Genomic DNA, 18764 nt, shown 5'->3' on the forward strand with positions numbered 1-18764 from the left:
GGACTTTTATGCTGTTGCCTATATGTAGGTCAAAACTTAGGTGTAACTATCGACAACAAACTGTGTGTGTGAAGCCGCATCATTTGACTTGGCAGCAAAGTCAGAAAGTAGTATCTGGAGAAAATTGTTTTGGTAAAAATAGCAGTCAAGTTTTTTTTTGGGGGGGGGGGGGGTTAAGTAGCAGATGGTTGTTGGCAAGATTCAATGGAATGGAGTGCTTCGAGTTAAGCTCTGTAGACGAGAAAGATTCATAGTGGAGCAGATTAATGTAAAATCGTTGGCATGTTGATTAGGGTGGTTTGTGTGGTGGCAATATTAAAACTGTCAACATAAAAATGTTGAGAAGCGGACCTAGTATTGAGCCTTTGGGTACCCCAGTGCTGAACGGCAAATAAGGCGAGAGGTTAAGAGTTCCATTTAACAGGTTGATACCTATTAGGTATCAATGAACTACTGTAAGGATGCTTCAGTTAAGCCCAGAAGAGGCACTTGGGATAGAAGCTTGGGGGTGGGAGACCGTATCAAAGGCTTTGAAAAGCTCCAAGAACAAGGACAGGTTCCTGAATCACGAGTTCTGTTAGTCAAAACTTTTTTTATTTTTTTTTAATGCTCCTAAAAGCAAAGTGGCTATGTTCCTGTACTACTCCCTCATGAAAGGTCTGACATCAGAGTATACCCCAAACATATCCAACTTCTCCCCTGGTGTTGAATCCTTCATTCCTACCAACCTGTCTTAACCTTGTACCTTGACATAAGGTCATACCTACAAATAATAATAGCTATGTTCAGAGCCTAGGTTTTGTTGCCAAGATGCAACAAATTTGTATGTTCATATGTACATTAAATTTTCATGAACACGTCACAATGAAATATAAAAGTAAACAAAACGTACTGTTACTCATGGAGCTATTCACCCCGGGCCTCCGCTGAAAAAGGACCAGTGCCCAGTTGGACTTACCCAGTAAAAAAAAGTTCTTACCATAACGTTCCAGGTTTGTTGTCCTGTACCTTGCCTTTCTTCTTTCTGGTTAGGTTCAAAGTCCATCTGGCGTCGACTCTGCCACTTCTAAAACCCTTATCCCAGCATGCTTAGCGGTAGCTACCCAGATGAGAACCAACTACTAGAACAACTATAAATTACCAAATAAAGGAGATAACCGAACAATACTGCTTCCTTGTACCGAACAGGATGGTGACAGACTACAGCAACACCTGAAAAGCAAAGGAAAGGGAATTCCTCTCCATCATACAGGATGGGGAAATGAGGGAGGGATGCAAAAAGGAAGGCGAGATACAGGACAACAAACATGGAACGTTATGGTAAGAACATAACTTCTTTATGTTATGTTGTCCATCTCACCTTCCTTCTGGTTGGGACAGCGTCCCTAGCACCCAAATCCTGGGTGGCTCACTGGAAGAGACACTTTAGAACCGTGGAACCAAAAGATGCCCTGTTCCGAGAGGCCATGTCTACTTAGTAAGGATTAAAAAAGGCACCGAGTACCCCATGTTGCTGCCGCACAAACAGTATCTAATGGAAGCTTGACTTGAAAAGCTATGGAGGTCCCCTTACCTTTCCTGGGACAGACATTCCGAGACGCATAAGTAAGAGTATCAGACAGCCATTTTGACAAGGTCACTTAGGAAACTGGTGAGCCTTGCTTACTCTGTGAGGAGGATACAAAGAGCCAATCGGATTTTCTGATGTCCTTGGTTAATTGAAGATAAAAGCGTAACTACCTATGGACATCCAATTGACGTAGCTTATACTCTGCCTTGTTGCCATAATTTGGAAAGAAAACAAGTTCAATGAACTGATTCAAATTATACTGAACAGACTTTTGGTAAGAAGGATTTGTTCTCAGATGCTCTATCCTTGTGAAAAATCATAAGGAGGGCAGATGGAAAGTGCAATTACATCAGCTAGAGGGGTTTCCAAGTTACAGGCAATCAGGAAAAGATTCTTCCATGATAAGAAATTAAGTGGACAAGAAGCGGTTGATTCAAAGGGGAGGGAGGGTTAGAGCCACTAGCACTAAAATTTAAATCTCAAGGGTGGAGAAGTTCTTGGATTGGGGTGGGGGAGCCTTAGGAGTAGCTCCTTTTAAAAAGCCCCAACATAGCTTGCGGGACATGACATTAGAACCCTTAAGACCCAAATGAAAATTGGAAATAGCAGCCAGCCAAACTAAATCGTAGCAGTTGCTGCTCCTTTCTCAAAGGTTTCGAACAGAAGTCCAAAATCTTTGAAATTGGTGCTGTAAACGGATCAATGTCATTGTGCTCTGTCCAGAAAGAGAACCTCTTCCATTTACTAGTGTAAAGTTTCCTAGTAGTTGGTTTGTGAGAAAAGACTGAAATATGTTTAACCATATGCGAGATATCCGGAAGCCTGGAAGCGCAGAAACCAAGCTGTCAGCTTGAGTTTGAATGGAGGGATGAAGAGTGCCCGACTGATGTGTCAGGAGATCTGGAACCAGGTCCAGAATCCAAAGGCTCCTCTTGCAGGTAATGCCAAAGAAAAGGGAACCAAATCTTGACGAAGCCAGTAAGGGGTCAATGAGGACCAGCTTGCGTCTCAACGACTTCATTTTAAGAACTTTTGGAATTATAGAGGAAAGGCATAAAGTATCCGGGGGGGGCGGCGGCAACCATCCAAGCGCATCTCTGGGTGACTGTCTCGGTGGGGGAACTAGGGCAAAGTAGCTACTGCATTTGTTGTTTAGGTGTGAAAAGTTTGCAGCATGGCTCGCCCCATCTTTGGAAGATCATATCCGCCACATCTCGTTTCAGAGACCACTCGTGGGGGATGACAATTGCCCTGCTGATCTTGTCTGCTATCACACTGGACTTCCCCGGAATGCAATGCCGAGAGGAAATCGCCCATTGCCATAATCGAAGGGCGAATAAGATTTGGTTCTGCCCTTTGTTGATGTACCACACCACTGACATGTTGCGGGGGTTTGAAATGCACTGACACCGCTCTCACCTCCAGGACATTGATGTGCAAATGGTACTCGTGAGGTTGCCAAGTTCCGTGGACTAGGCCCCAGATAACACCCCCACACCCTATCTAGGAAGCATTTGTTGTCACAGATGAGGAGCTACAAAGGGTCTGCCCAGAGTGACTAGGGAAGAGTGGAGCCACCACTGCAGATCTTTTTTGCAAGCATCCGTGATTAAGATAATGTGTGATATTGGTAGATCCTGATATGACCAAAAGGAGCCACTGCAAAATCCTCATATGGTAACGAGCTAAAAAGAGCTAGAGTAATGGCAGCCACCATCAAGCCCAACACGTTTAGGACTAACCATGTCTGAACCTTTGACAAGGAGAGAAACCCGACATCAAATGGTAAGCACCCTTTTCTGTGGGAGCTTGGCCATCATGCCTCTTGTATTTAGTTGAGCATCTATGAAAGTAATACACTAAGAGGGCAACAAGGCACATTTTTTGTAGTTTGTGATTCCTAGACATGCACAAGTGTGAATTGTGCAGTTCCTGGCCCTTAAGAGACCATGCTTGGTGGCGGCAGTGAGGAGCCACTTGCCTAGATAAGGAAACACCTGGAATCCCAAACATCTCAGGTGAGCCGTCACCAATGCCATGCATTTGGTGAACACCCTGGAGGCTGGAGTGAGACCAAAGAGCAGAGCTCTGAACTGGTAATGATTGGCTCCCAGCCGGAAGCATAAGCATCCCGAACTACCTTTCCATTTTTATATTGTAGTACACGTCCTGGAGATGGAGCACATCCAATCGTCCTGACCCAAAAAGGGTAGAATGGACTGCAGTGTCACCATCCGGAACTTGGTCTTCTTTAGTGACCTGCTCAACTTGCTGAGATCAGGATAGGTCTCCAGTCCCCTGTCTTTTTTGGAACTAATGAGCCTCGAGTAAGGTGCAGATTTGATTTGGTCTGCGGGGACTTCCTGAATGGCTCTTTTGCAACAAATCTGTTTACTTCCAAGGCTGCTTGATCCCGAAGACTGGGTGGAACATCTGGGATCGATAGTTTTTCGACCTTTGGGGGTGTTTGGGAGAAGGGAATTTTGTAACTCCTGATATTATGCACCATACCCACATGTCTTCTGTTATATCTAGCCAGGCTTCTGAGTACAGCGATATTCTGTCCACAACTGCCTCCAAAGGTGGACAGCCAGGCAATCCTTCAGGGATTCTGAAAGGGCCTGGCAGATAAGGTATCCCTGCGAGGCTGGTGTCTCCTATTTCCCCCCCTCTACCCGGGGGGGGGGGGGGGCGGGCTCCACGAGTGTCCGGCAAAGCTCCCTGGGATTTACGGAACCACATTTTACCACTCTGCCTTTGTGACAACACCCAGATGGAGTGGAAAAATGGACTCATACGGCAGAGAGTTTTGTCATCTCGTTCACTCCTGCTTAAGAGTCTCTCTAACTTATGGCCCGAACAAGGCAGAGCAGTCAAAAGGGGGCATCCATAAAGGAGGACTTTTAGGGCTCTGCAAATTGACAAAGGGGCATCCAGCAGTGTCTGCAGCCCTACTCGCTCCATCAGCTGCGTAAGAAAATCAGGCGGATGGAGGAGTTAACAAGAGGGTTAGGGTTGCTAGCTGGTTAGCAGACTTGAAAGCCATTCCCTCAGCTGAAGGATCTTGGGGGACCTCTCCCAGCTCTTTAGAGATCCCTCTGAAGTCTTGTGAAATGCGTCAAATAGTTCAGTGACCGAAGAATAAAGGCCGCTGAAGAGAAAACACGCTTCCCATACCTATCCATTGTGCTAGACTCCTTGTGTGGCGGACGGATAAAAGAGGAAGTCTCCGCAAGTTCCTTCTTGGTGGCTGCTGCCACCACCACAACATCAACTGGCATGCCTTTAGAGAGATAAGTCTTGACCTCTGGTACGGTCATGACCTTGTTAGGCCTTCTCGGAACAGGCTCCATGGTCTCTGGAGCACTCCATGCTTTTTGACTCACGACAAAAGGGGGACGAAAGGCAGACACACCAAGGAGGTGGAGGGCAGGAACTAAACTTGTACAGGTACACGGACTTGTCCTCGGAAGGGGCAAGGTATTTCCAGTTACCCCTCTAAGGATCTCCAAGATGTCTGACAATGAGACATCCTCAGAGTGGGACTGTGGGGACCCTTCAGAGTCATCCAAGTCTATTTCAAGAAGTGACACTCAGGGGAGTCCACATGCTTCCTCTTAAAATTTTTTTCTTCCTGGGAATCTCCTTTGAGGCATACTCAGGAGAGGTCCTGGAAGAGGAGGAGTCACCCTGTGGGGCATCAGTTCCCTATGCTTGGGAAGGAGAGGAGGATCCGAGGCAGACCACCGGTATAGATGGGGATGAGCCAATGGAGTGGTCTCTGTAGACAGCATAGACAGCACACATCACCACAAAGGCACTGCAGTCCAGAACAGAGGGACACTCCGGGGAGCCTGGACACCTACCCCACACCGGAGACTGCTCTGAGGCAGATGTGGAAGCTGAACTCACCTGCGCAGAGGCTCAGAGGGGGACAGCAGGGTCAGACAAGGGTCCAATGCCAGTTCCCCCCCTCAGAGCAGAGAATCTCGGCACCCAGACCCCTCGACAGAGTGGATGTCAGAACAGACAAGGCAAGGGTTGCCAGAACAGACTGTTCCACCACTACTACTTCCATACACTACGGCTCCAAACTGGACGCAGTCGGAGGAGGAATATAGGCAGGGACTGGTTCAGACAACAGCGCCACTTCCTTCTGTGCTGGGCTCATACCGGTGTCATGAGCAGCCTCTTCACCACACTCTCCACATCATCCGATAAACTCCTCTTTGATAGAGAGGAGAGGCCAGAGGACCGGTGACTCCTTGCTACTGACTGCAACAGTGGAGACTGAGGCACAGATCTCACCGGGTGCAGCGAAGGAAATCTTGATCTTATTTGGGTCTGAATGGCTCCGAAGACACTGATGGAGCCATCGGGGGGGGGGGGGGACTCTGTGCCAAGAATCCACTCAGAAGGATCCAAAAATTTGGGTTTAGGCTTTGTCGGCACCAAAGATGCCAGTTTGTCATTGGATGTTTTTTTTTTAAGGGCCGAGTTTCCGATGCTACTTCAACCTGGGGTTTTAATAACCCTCTCAAAATTTGTTGAGTCTCTCCTGCAAAACCCATGCGCTAAAGGCATGGCAAAGAGCACAAGTCTTGCAGGTGGACCGCCCCTAGACAACACACATAACCCGTGCACCAGTCCTTAAGGGACATTCTCTGGCAACACGCGTCACATTTTTTGAACCCTGACTACTTAGATACTGCTTTAGACATTAGAACACAAAAAAAAAAAAAAAAAAAAAAAAAAAACCACAACATGACAGAACTACCAGAGCTGGGTTTTTTTGTAGAAGAAAAAAGGGGAGAGAGGGGTGTAGCCTCTTAAGTTAAACAGCAAATGCTCCCAAAGGGAGGTGGCCTCCAACTAAAATGGCTTCTCCCTAGGTAGCAAGGAGGGATAACAGGACAAGAGAACAACCCTCAATAAAAACAAGCCGCCGACAACCACAACACAAGTAAAGGCCTGAGAAAACTATGACCTAACAGAAGCAAGAAAACAAGCAGCAAGGATAGGGGTAAAATAGAATGCGTAATCACTAAAACTCTAAAGAAATTTAGCCTTAAAACAAGAACTTAAAAAAAAAAGCACTACTTAGCCTGAGCCAGCAGAAGACTACCTCAACTCTGCAAGTGACAAACGAGATCTGGGTAGCTACCGCTAAGCATGCTGGGATAAGGGGCTAGCCTGGAGCCAGTAAGGACTCTTTGAATTTTTAGAAGTGGCAGAGTCTGAGCAGAAATCAGATCCAAACCTAACCAGAAAGGAACGCGAGATAGACAACATAAAACATTACACTACAGTACCTTTCTAGAAGTCTACCACCCGGGTAACTTAATCAATAAACACCCTTAAAAGTCGATTCACTAGTCAGTGATCTGAGAACTCATGTAGATAGTAACCTAGCCTTTTGGCTCTAAGAACTTTTAAGCAAGGGGGTAACATAAGCCCAGAGATACCACTGTAATATCATACACAGATAATGCCACCTTCAGTATGTACTTGACCAGATGCATGAAGCGAATAACATCCTCAAAGCTTCTCTGCAAAACACAAGAGCAAACAACGTCCTACACTGACTGTCTCCAAGCCCTGCCTTTCTACTAGAACGGAGACTTGAGAGATTAACTTTGTCTGGCATACATGGAATCCCTAGACCCAGTTTTGATAAACCTTTTGCACATCCGCAAAATAGCCAGCATCAGAATTACTTGATAAAACAAAAACTAGCGTATCGGTATCACTTCTCTGCTCTGTTCTAACAAACTGCAGTGTGTGTAGTCACAATATGGAGAGACTGTGGGGTCTGCAAGTCATCTATTTTGCCTAATTTTAAGGCCATTCAAAAATTGGGACTAGTCAAGTCCCACATGCCTCATCATGCACATCTGCTTCTAGCTAACCTTGGCAGATCCCTCTGGTCTGTTCTAAAAGATTGTGAATGGCAAAAGCATCAAACAAGAAAGCATCTCCAGCATTAAAAAAAAACTACACCAAGCGGCAAATGCAGTACAACATACATCACCAGCATGCAAAATGACATGCCAAACCCATGTGCTAAACCAAAACCTGCTATAGCCCTACTAGGTAGGTTACACTGGCCTCCAATTTGCGTCTTTCGGCTTTTCCTGGTTAGGGGTTGCCACAGCGGAACTCCAGTCCTCTAATGATTGGCAACTGATTTTTATGTACCGGCTTGCCAGGCCTGACGCACAACCTTCAACGAAGGTATGCCCATTCACGCATGTCTCCACGCAGAAGATGCTCTAGCTGAGAATCAAACCAGACAGTGTCTTGCTGTGAGGTGACAACGCTACCGCAGCACCACCACCATGGGATCAGTGTTAATCCCCAACAATGAACTTTACAACATCAGCACTAAAACAGCAGACAGGTTAAGACCAAACCTCGGGGATTAAGGACTGAGGCTTACCAGTGATATGATAGACAAAGGCACAAGAGAACTGCAAACTGCAGCCGCGAGAGAGAAAAAACAGCAACTGATACAGACTTTACAGTTACCATGGAGTTCAGCTTCTGGATGTGGTGTACTTGGTGACTGGGAATCACTTACTATATTACAACCAGTGGGAGAACTGGGATAACCTTAGAACAGAAACTATTTGAGGCAATTCCTCTGTGGTATAGTCTGAAAGGAACAAACCTTTCAAAAATCAGTTTTGTTACTCTTCTCCAAGGCCCTGGGGTTACAACCATAACAAAAAAAAAAACACAATTTTCCTATAAATGTAGAGGGCCAAGACAGCAAACACAAAGTATGGGCATAAGACACAGGAAGTTTGTGCCCACACTATCACAGCTAAACTTTTCTGGACAGCAAAACAAAAGAAATACTAGCAATAGCAATTAGAAGCCACATTAAGTGCAGAGAAGAAAAACCTACAACTATCAAGTATTTCACAGGAGATGCAGAGAAGAAAAACCTACAACTATTAAGTATTTCACAGGAGATGTACTTAAGTTCAAAGGGAGATAAAAGCTAAAAATCTTAGGTTTAAAAGTTGCTACGCAAGCAAAAGGGTAAGGGACAAGAAAACATTAAGAAAAATAGTACATTTTCAAAGTATAAATGCAATACATCTTACAAACGTGAGAGCGCCAAGGAGAACCACATCTTTCTCTAACAAGCAAACGAGATCGGAGGTAACTTGGGGTTGGTTGCACTGTGGGTAAGGGGAAGCTTGAGAGTTTTAGGTTGCCACAAGCTTTAGCAACAGCCAAAATGGATCAGAGCATCAGATCCAAACCCCATCAGTTGATTAGAGAATGAAAAATTGACTTCAGATTATGAAAAATGCATACATTGTCCATTAGACAAAAAGACCTTCCGCAATCAGCATTTACATCTTCAGAGTGTTGAGGTCAGTACTCACAGGCAGCGCTCAAGCAGAATTTAATTTTTAAACAGACTCCAGAATGAGCAATAATTAAGAACTCTTAACCCCCTCAGCTTAAGTCCATAAAAAAAAAAAAAAAAAAATTCTTGCACATCACTGTCAATCCTTTTTAGTTTACCAAGGACTGTTTAAACCAAACCAGCGAGTCTATCATCAAGGTTGAGCACAAAGTCCTACCCTCAGTATTAGAGAGTTAAAATGACCAGGCTAGATTTCACAAAGAAAAACTCTTCAGAGAAAACAACTATACAAAAACTCACTATCGTCATCTTTCAAAAAAATACCTTCTTTGGTGTGTATTTGACATTTGTTAACTGGGTATGTCTAATGGAGCCAAGTGATCCCGTTTTCAATGGAGACAGGAGGAGAAAAACTCCAGTTCACAAATATTTACAGAAGAGGGTAGAATACCAATGTTAACATGCAGCACTGAAACAGTAAAAAGACTATATACACACACAATACTGTATGCGCATAGAATACAGTTGTTGGTATGCAATAACAATGTATATAGATTATACATCTAGTGGAGTAACAGCCAGAATTTTACAATATTTAGAAACCCTTTAGAACATGAGTAAACAGAAAGTTTACCAGGGAGTACAGTAATAGTAAAAACATGATCGGCAGCATGAAGACGACAGGTAGGAAAGGAGAGAAATGCAGACAGAGTACAGAGAAGGTGGTGGTTAAGAGGCCTTATGACAACAGCAGGTTCGGGAGTCGAGAAGGCATGGTTTTGAAGAGGTTGGTACTACTAATGCTGGATGTCAGGAGAAAGCCTATTCCAGGCCTGGGAGACTGAATTTTTTTTACAGAAATTTGCCAGTGTTTTAATTTGGTTTATAGATGGCAAGGAGGTTCTGGCCAGAGCTACGAAGTGAATGAGCTGGTGTATAAGGGAATACTAGGGATGAAAGAGGAGTAGGCTACGGGATTATTTAGTACAGAGTGTGTGAGCTGAAGTAGAGAGAAGAGAAGGAGCTGGGGAATTCAAGACACTGGAGTTTTAGGGCAAGGCAAGGACGCGATTTACATGACTGTTAAAGGCAAATCTGGCTATACTGTTACAGGTTTGTTTGAGCTTGGTCAGTTGGGATGACTGGAGATGGGTAAGAATAGGGGAGTTGCAGAGAAGACATGGAAGGGTTGGGTAAGAGTAGGTTTGGCGTTAGGATTTTTACTTGTATACAGAAGACCTAGTTTTGACTGGTTTTCTTACTAGTGTTTTACATGGACATTGAATTTTACCTGGTCGATTACAGTGCAGAGTAGTGTGCAGAGTAGTGTGTTTTAGTCATGCATGGACAGTTCCTACAGCAGCAGAAAGCCAGTTACACCCCCCATGATGTGAATTAAAACAGCAATTAACCATAAAGATACCATAGAATTTAATGAAGGCAACAAGCATAAGCTAGCCAAACAAAAATGATTGGAATCAAACCATTACAAATTAGTGGCACCTCCCAAGAATTATAAAATGCAATTTAAATCACAAAAGAATGGAGACAAACTTTTTAAGATGATAAACTAAACTTAAAATCAGATATCTATATTAAAAATGACATGCATGTCTTTAGTTATAATGCGCCTACTTTTGGTGGTAGCAAACAGAAAAACACGACAAACTGCTAGCAATCATTACAAGAATGCACGTTTCAAAGTACAGCCCAGGCAAAACAGAATCACAGCAGCAGCTCTGGATACAGCCGGTCATAAGCACTTTTCGAAAGGATATTTAGTTAGAGAAACAGCAACAACAAATCAATGAGGATACCACTGCTCTGGAACAAACTCCCCATATCGTAACCCCCCCACTACTAACTGACTGAGGCAGCTCTTAAATGCTTTATCCTGTGCATGGGTCCCCTCAAATTACCTCTGGTATGACCCCAGTTATTCTTACCCCATACAAGAACTATAAAACCATGGGATAGATCAATCTGAGCACCAGGATGGAAACTCGCTAATAAAATTGCTCGGAAGGCATCTAGCCTAGTAACTACCTATGAACATACAGTCCAACTGGCACACTAGCAGAAATGCTTCTAGTATTGCCGAGAGAGCAATAAATACTTCACAGACCTGACAATTGAAAATTAAGTAGACTGAACGAGTAGAGGAACACATTTTCTCCTCAAACCAGTCAAAAGGCTTTTTCCATCCTTGTCCAGAGGCAAAGGATTAGGGACTTCCCAAATTTGTTTTTTCAGTATGACCTACTTTTCCACACCCCTCACCATTTTCAAAAAGCTTTAAAGCCTGCAAAAAAATTTAAGAAAAACATTTTTCTGATGAGTAAAAAAAGAGTTTTGTCCTCAGAATTTAAACTTGTCTTTATTTGCTGATGTCAGTGAAACATAAAAAAGACGATCATAAGCGGCACACATTCTATTCCAAAAAACAAAGCCCCAGTAATTACAAGCACTAAACCAACCCACTTTTCCTGACAGAAATTGAGAAATTTAAGCCCTAGCATGTACAGGCTAAAAAATAAACTGACATCTGATGTACCAGCCAGTCATGTCAAAATAAAATCAAACAAAAAATTGGTAGTATTCTTAACACTGTTTCATTGTGTTACAACACTTAGTGTGAAAGGCACTTCTCTTCCCTCCGTTGCTGTGTAACTCTAACCAATAATATGAAGCGGCCTGAAGAACTGCTCACATGCAAGGCAACAACGCACTGTTTAAAATGCCTGAACCCCCCCCCCCCCTCCAAGCTCAAGGTAATACCTGCTTGGCTTAGTGTGTGACTGTCTGTTGTATCCCTGGCAAAGACATAACCTATACTGCTACAAAGATACTAATACTACAGCAGTGATTAGGATAAATAAATAAAAAAAAAAGAAAGAACACACATTCATAGTTTAGTACTAGGCTAATTGCCCTTGGAAGCCATTTTAAGCATGGCCAAATTTCCTAGTGCCACTGATGAGCCAAAACAAAATCATCCCAGAGCACTACAAGAACAGAAAATGAGATGAAACAGGTCCACTAGAAACAAGACCAAGCACAGCAACAAAGACTGTTTCAAGGAAAACTGTTACTCATACAGAAATATCTCCTCCTGTTCTGACTGAGTGTGCTTCTCAGCTAATAAGTATATGTTTTGACACTCAACTGTTCAGAGTTGAATAAAACAATTGAATTCAGTTTGAATAAATTTCATTTATTCACACTGTATTCGCTTTAATATTGCTACACACAAATTCTAAGCTTGTTTCCTGCCTTTCCTGCAATTAGTGTAGCCTAGATACAGACTTGCTGTATCCAGGACTGTTGGCAAGCTTCTGAGCCCCTCAATCCTTTGTGTTGTGGGATCAGGTAGCCTACCTAGCACAAGAGCAGTGGTTTCTGGCCCAGAAATTGTAGTTTATTGGCCGTTTGGGCAGTTATTCCATATATTTCAACTTTCTGGTTTAAAAGCCTGCATTTTAGCTCATTTCTTGTCATTCCTGTAACTAGTCTAGTCCAGATACAGGATTTGCTGCATCCAGAACTGTTTGACAACTTATGGGCAGTGCCAAAATCTGCTCTTCAATTTTTCCCTTGCATCTAGTTCATGTTAATTAGCCTATTAGTGCAGCATTTTACCAGACTTCTTGTAGAAATTATTGTAGCACATACTAAACGTTCTACAAGGAAACTGCTCCGGTGCTTACTAATGCCCACCCCTCCAGGCATGTCTAAAGGTTAGTTCCCTGTGCTTTCTACCATTAACCTGGTGAACTTGGACATCCAGAGGCAATGCAGCAACTGTCACATGAACACAAACAACCATCTCCTCTTGCCTCCCAACACTCAAGACTTGCGAGAGATGCACTTGTACATCCAAACTGGAAGCCACACACTCTCCAGACAATAGAATAGCTGGTCAAGAGAAGGTCAACACTAGCACCACACCAAATGGAACACAGCCCTCCAGAACAGAGACCAGCACTGCCTTCAAATAAAAAACACAAGCCATGCACCCACCTTCATGGAGGCTCTCAAAGATCTACCCAAAAACTTTTGTGAAGTACAGTCTAATACAGAAGGTCTTTGGCTAATGAAGTTCAGATTACTACAAACTAGGAGCCATAACGATGTGGACATCCTACAAAAGGATGTCATGGAGACAGATGCCTGGTGTCAAAGCTATGGCCTCAAGCTCAATGCCAAAAAGTACATAGTCATCCCCTTTGGTAAAAACTCTATACCCATGAGCAAACACATGGGTGGTAGTCTACTTAACACAAAGCGTGATAAGAGACCTTGGGATACAGGTGGACAGTAGTCTCTCTCCTTTGATAATCTCATCACAGTTGTCATCAGGAAATACTTTTGGTATGTACCTCACAAGACAACTACTGAATAGGATGCAGAAATACCCCAGAGAGGAAAACTGGCCTCAAAGAGAGGCCCTACACAGACCATCTCAAAAAACTCCAGCTTTACTCTGTCATACATCACCTACGCAGAGCCGATCTCTGCCCAACATACAAACCTATAGCAAACCCAGAGTTGTTGGACATGCTCCACTTAAATCCCAATCCATCCGAGCTACAAGCTCTAGGGACCTAAGCCTGGTCAACACAACAGGCCATGCTGGAGGAATAGATTCCTGTCCCAGAGACTTCCCATACTCTGGAACAAACTACCTTAACTATAACAAAGATCCCCATTAGCACGCCAAGAAAACTCTTGATGACTGGATGGGAAATAGGAAATTCATCCCAGGGATCACCTCTCTAGCTCTGCTTGACAGGGGCACAGGAAAATAATTTCCTTGGGTGGCGCAAGCCAGGGTACCTTTTTGGCTAGGCTTATATAGGCACTGGGGCCAATAGCTTAGTACCTACCCAAGAATATACAAGAACATAGACCTGCAAGGCAGAAACACACTAGACCACCATAACACTGCACTAATCGCAAGACATGCAACTCTCCTAAAGTGTGCCACTCAACCAAAGCATCCAAGGCAAAACAGCTTGCCCAACACACACTGACTCACTAGGCTGAATAAGGAGAAACTAACAGCTGCCTGTCAGGCACCAAGATCTGCCACAATGCACACACTCAGGTCCCTCAACAGGTACAAATGACTGTCATTGTACATGTGTGTGAATGACCAGAGACATGCCTCCCTGGACTACATGAGAGACATGGAGGAGCCCTCGGATTATGCAGCCCAGGCGAGTATGACCCTAGCCTTGGGCAGCATTCTACCATCACACAGAATGATACCGCAGAAAATGGTTGAATTCATGGCTAAGTTGCGGGTGTTATTCTAAGGGGATCCAGTATCCATCTGCCTGGGATGACATGACTGAGACCTCAATGCTTTGCCAAAGATTGCCTGCATGTCACCACTGCACTTCCAGATACTGGCCAAGGCTCTTACCACCCCTACAGTGCCTTTTTAAGTGGTGCTCCAAAGAACAAATTACCACTACAACCAAGTGCAATCGGAGGATTATGCTGCTCAACGCTAGGAAGTCTAAACCTCAAAATGCACTCGCTCAAAGCACTCCTTAAAATGGAACACTGACATTTACGCTGCAAGAGACCTGGTTCAAGGCAGCAGAAAGCACCCCTGCACTACCAGGCTACAACTCATTCAACACCTTTCAGCCTTAGAAACTTAAACCGAAGCTCCAAAGGCAGTAGTGTTTCCATATTCACAAAAGATGCGCACACCTCCAGACTGGTAGCCCAACATAACGCATCAGAGATGCTTCAGGTGCAGCTAACATTGGGTAAGACGGCGATTCATGTCGTAGCCTGCTATAGGTCCCCAACCACATCCCAAGGGTCACACTCGACATTCCTAAGCACCCTGGGGAATATTAGGGTCCAACCTAAAACTCATAATGGGAGACTTCAACTATCCGTCCATTAACTAGGAAAACTACTCGTGTACCAATACACTTGCCCTCCAATTCCAATGCCCTGAATCAGCTCGTCCTTAACCCCATTAGAGGTAGCAACATCCCTGACCGGGTCATTACTAATATGGGTGACTGTTGCTCTACACCAATAGTCAACTCCTCCCAGGTTAAATCAGACCACAAACTAAATCACCTTGGAAATTCACATCACTCCCACCCCAAAGGTAACCACCATGAAAAACTTGTCCAAAACTAACTTTGGGCTCCTAAAAACAGAGTTGGCTAACTTCACAGCACCCATGTAAATGGAGAATAGTTGTCTCGCTGCCAAATCATACATCATTGCAATGTACGAACACATACAAAATTGCATGGCTGTCTCCATACCCAATAGAACCAAGACGCGCACTAAAAAAAAAAAAAAAAAAAAAAAAAAAAAAAAAGGGGGGGGGGGCTAAAGCAAATTTGGTGCTCCCCTGCCATAAACAAACTAACAAAGAAAAAAAAAAAAAAAAAAAAAACTGATGCGGAACAAGGTGAAGTCCCAAGACTGGAAAAACTCCCTTATCAGCCTCAACAAAAGCTGAGATCCCTCATCAAAACCTCTAAAGCTAGCTATGAAAACGGAATTGCAGCAGATAAAGACAACCACAAGGCCTTCTATAGTTATGTAGAAAATCTCCATGGCAATACCCAGCTTTGCTCTGAGCTACTGCACAATGGTACCTCCTACACAGAGCCAATTCAATGCCAACTTTACCCCTCCTCCCCCAAAGGACCAATCACAATAGCAGTAGATTGCCAGGCACCCAGTAGTACTGCTGCACAGGTTAAAACAGCACTGTCCAAGGCCAAGAAAACAGCTTCTATGGGACCTGACAATAACCCTGTGTTCTAAATGAACTACAGAGTGAACTGGCACCTCACATGTGTGCCCTGTTCAATCATAGCCTCACCTCAGGCTTTGTCCCTACCAAGTGGCACACGGCTACATTCACTCATCTCCATAAAGGAAGAGCAACTACAGACCCTGGAAACTATTGCCTCATTAGCCCGACGAGTCCAATATGCAAAGCTATAGAACACATCATTATGGACCTAATAAACAATGACAGGTTCATAGGTGGGTACTAGGCTACCGGCCCTGGGACCTATACAAGTCCAGCCAAAAAGGTACCCTAGCTTTTGCCACCCAAGAAAATTATTTTCCGGTGCCACTGTCGAGCAGAGCCACAGAGGTGATCCCCGGGGTGACTTTCCTATTCTTCATCCAGCCATCAAGATTTTTCTTGAAGAGTGCTAATGAGGAACTTTGTTCGATATAGATAAGTAGTTTATTCCAGAGTATGGGAAGTCTCTGGGACAGGAATCTATCCCTCCGGCATGTTCTGTTTATTGTGGTGACAAGATTTAGGTCCCTAGAGCGTGTAGCTAGGAGGTATTGGGATTTTTATGGAGCATGTCCCAACAGCTCTGGGTTTAACATAGCTTTGTATGTTAGGCAGAGATCACCTTCAAGCAGGCGGTAAGCGACGGTGTAAAGCTGGAGTTTTGAGACAGTCTGCATAGGGCATATGTGTGAGGCCGGTAATCCTCTGAGGTATTTCTGCGGCCTTTCCAGTTGTTGTAGAGGTCTTGTGAGGTACATACCAAAAGGGGCGTTGTACTTTATAATGGGTCTAATGAGTGATGAGTAGAGGGGAACGACCTCTTTCCGGATGAGAAACCTTTTGTGAGGACGTGTGCCACGTAGAAGGATTTCCTGACTACTGCGGCGATGTGATTATCAAAGGAGACACTACTGTCCACCTGTGTCCCAAGGTCTCATCACACTTTCAGTGTTAGGTGTACTACCACCTATGTTGTAGTTTATGGGTACAGAGTTTTTACCAAAGGGGATGACAATGTACTTTTCGGCATGGAGCTTGAGGCCATGGCTTTGACACCAGGCATCTGTCTCAGTGAGGCCCTTTTGTAGGATATCCACATCGTTAAGAGTTTCGATTATGGCTCCTAGTTTGGAGTCATCTGCAAACTTTCATTAGCCAAAGACCTTCTGTGTTTGGTATCTACTTCTCTAAAGTACAGGCTAACAGGAGAAGACCCAGGACTGAACACTGTGGTACTCCACTTGTCTGAAGTCGGATTTGGAGTCCGCTACTTTCACAGTGTGGGTTCTTGTCAGTGAGCCAGTCGGCAACCCATCTTGTGACAATGAGATTTAGACCCAGTTTAGTGAGTTAATAATTCCAAAGTGGGAGATGGCGTTGACAGCCTTGACAAGATCTAAATAGGCTGTGTGAACCACCTTACCCTTTACAGCTTTGGTGACTGCTTCAAGAAGTCCTTCAGGTTTAGGAGACCTGATATGCCTTTTACAAACTCGAACTGGGTGGGGTCCAGAGTTTGGAGATTACCAAGATAATACGTTCCATGGCCTTGGCAGACCAGGCTCGTCAAGCTAATGGGGCGGTAGTTCCTGGGGTCCATGGAAACTCCCCCCTTGTGGAGTGGGATAACAGTCACTGTGCGCCATTCAGCAGGCACAAAGCCTGAGGTGAGGCTATGATTGAACGTGGTACTTCGGTGGGGTGCCAGTTCATTCTATAATTCGTGTAGAACGCAGCCTGGGATGTTGTCTGGTCCCAAGGATGCTGCGTTCTTGGCTTTGGAGAGTGTGGTTTTTACCTGTGCAGCCGTGATTACAGGAACTTTGCATTCTTCCGGTATAGAGATGGCTCTTTATGGGGTGAGGTGGATAAAGTTAACATTGAACCTGTCGGCCAGGATGTTGGCAATATCAGTTGGGTCTGTATATTTAGTGCCATTGTGCTGTAACTCAAAGCAGATCTGAGTGATGCCATTGGGATTCCTATATCTAGGGTAATTAGCTTATGGTCAGATCAGACCAATGAGGCTTTGACTTCAGGTGTGGAACATCCGTCACTCATGTTGGTAATGACTAGATCTAAGATTTTGTTGCCCCTGGTGGGGGTGTGGATAACTTGATACAGGGCATTGGAGTTTATGAATTCCAGAAAGCGTTGAGCAAAGAAGTTGGAGGGAATCTCCAAATTCTGGATCCCACGCAGTTTGGCTATATGAAGGATAGATCATGCCTACTCATCTTCTGTTAATCAAGTCACCATTCCCCACTCAAGAATCACAGAAAAAACACTTAGCTAGGCATCAACCCCTATATATCACTATGTGGGTTATAAACTGGCTAACAGGTAAAACCCAGTGTGACAGTAGCTAACTCAAAATCAGACTGCTGACCAGTCATGAGTGGGAGTCCCACAGGGTGTGGTCCTGGGTCCTCTCCTGTTTGGTAACTACTTCTCTGAAATCCAGGCCAACACAAAGGGACTCTGGCTGACAAAGTTTGCAGACGACTGCATGTCAGGAGCTATTATTAACTCCCCAAGTGACAGACACACTAGAGAAAGGCCTCACAGAGACCAACAACTGGTGTCAGAACCATGGCCTTAAGCTCAATGCCAAAAAATGTGTAGTCATCCCCTTTGGGAAAAAATGGTTCCCATAAATTACCACACTGATAGTAATCCACTGAACACAGAAGGTGTTAGAGATCTGGGAACACAGATTGACAGCAACCTCTTTTGACCACCACATTGCCACTGTGGTCAGAAAGTCCTTGTGGGGCACATCTCATTACTAAAGGTTTTGCATCCAGAAAGAAGTCATTGTCTTTCTCTACTCTTCCCTCATTAAGCCAAAGTGCAATGCCCCATCCGGCATGTACTTCACTAAACAACAACTGGAGAAGCCACAAAAGATAACTCTCAGAAAGGATCCTAGGCCTTAAACATGTCCTACATGAACAACAAAAAAAAAAAAAAAAAAAAAGTCAAGCAGAGTACTCACTGGCCCT

At 44.3% G+C, this 18764-nt stretch overlaps 1 protein-coding gene across 2 annotated transcripts in view; it reads right to left on the reverse strand.

The window, feature by feature from the left end:
- Positions 1–18764, reverse strand: part of SNRNP27 (small nuclear ribonucleoprotein U4/U6.U5 subunit 27) — a 500248-nt gene that overhangs the window by 479326 nt on the left and 2158 nt on the right. The gene's annotated exons all lie outside the window — the stretch shown is intronic.

The sequence above is a fragment of the Protopterus annectens genome, chromosome 9.part0, assembly GCF_019279795.1.
Source record: "Protopterus annectens isolate FY-2018-M chromosome 9.part0, PAN1.0, whole genome shotgun sequence".
In the NCBI taxonomy this organism is placed as follows: domain Eukaryota; kingdom Metazoa; phylum Chordata; order Ceratodontiformes; family Protopteridae; genus Protopterus; species Protopterus annectens.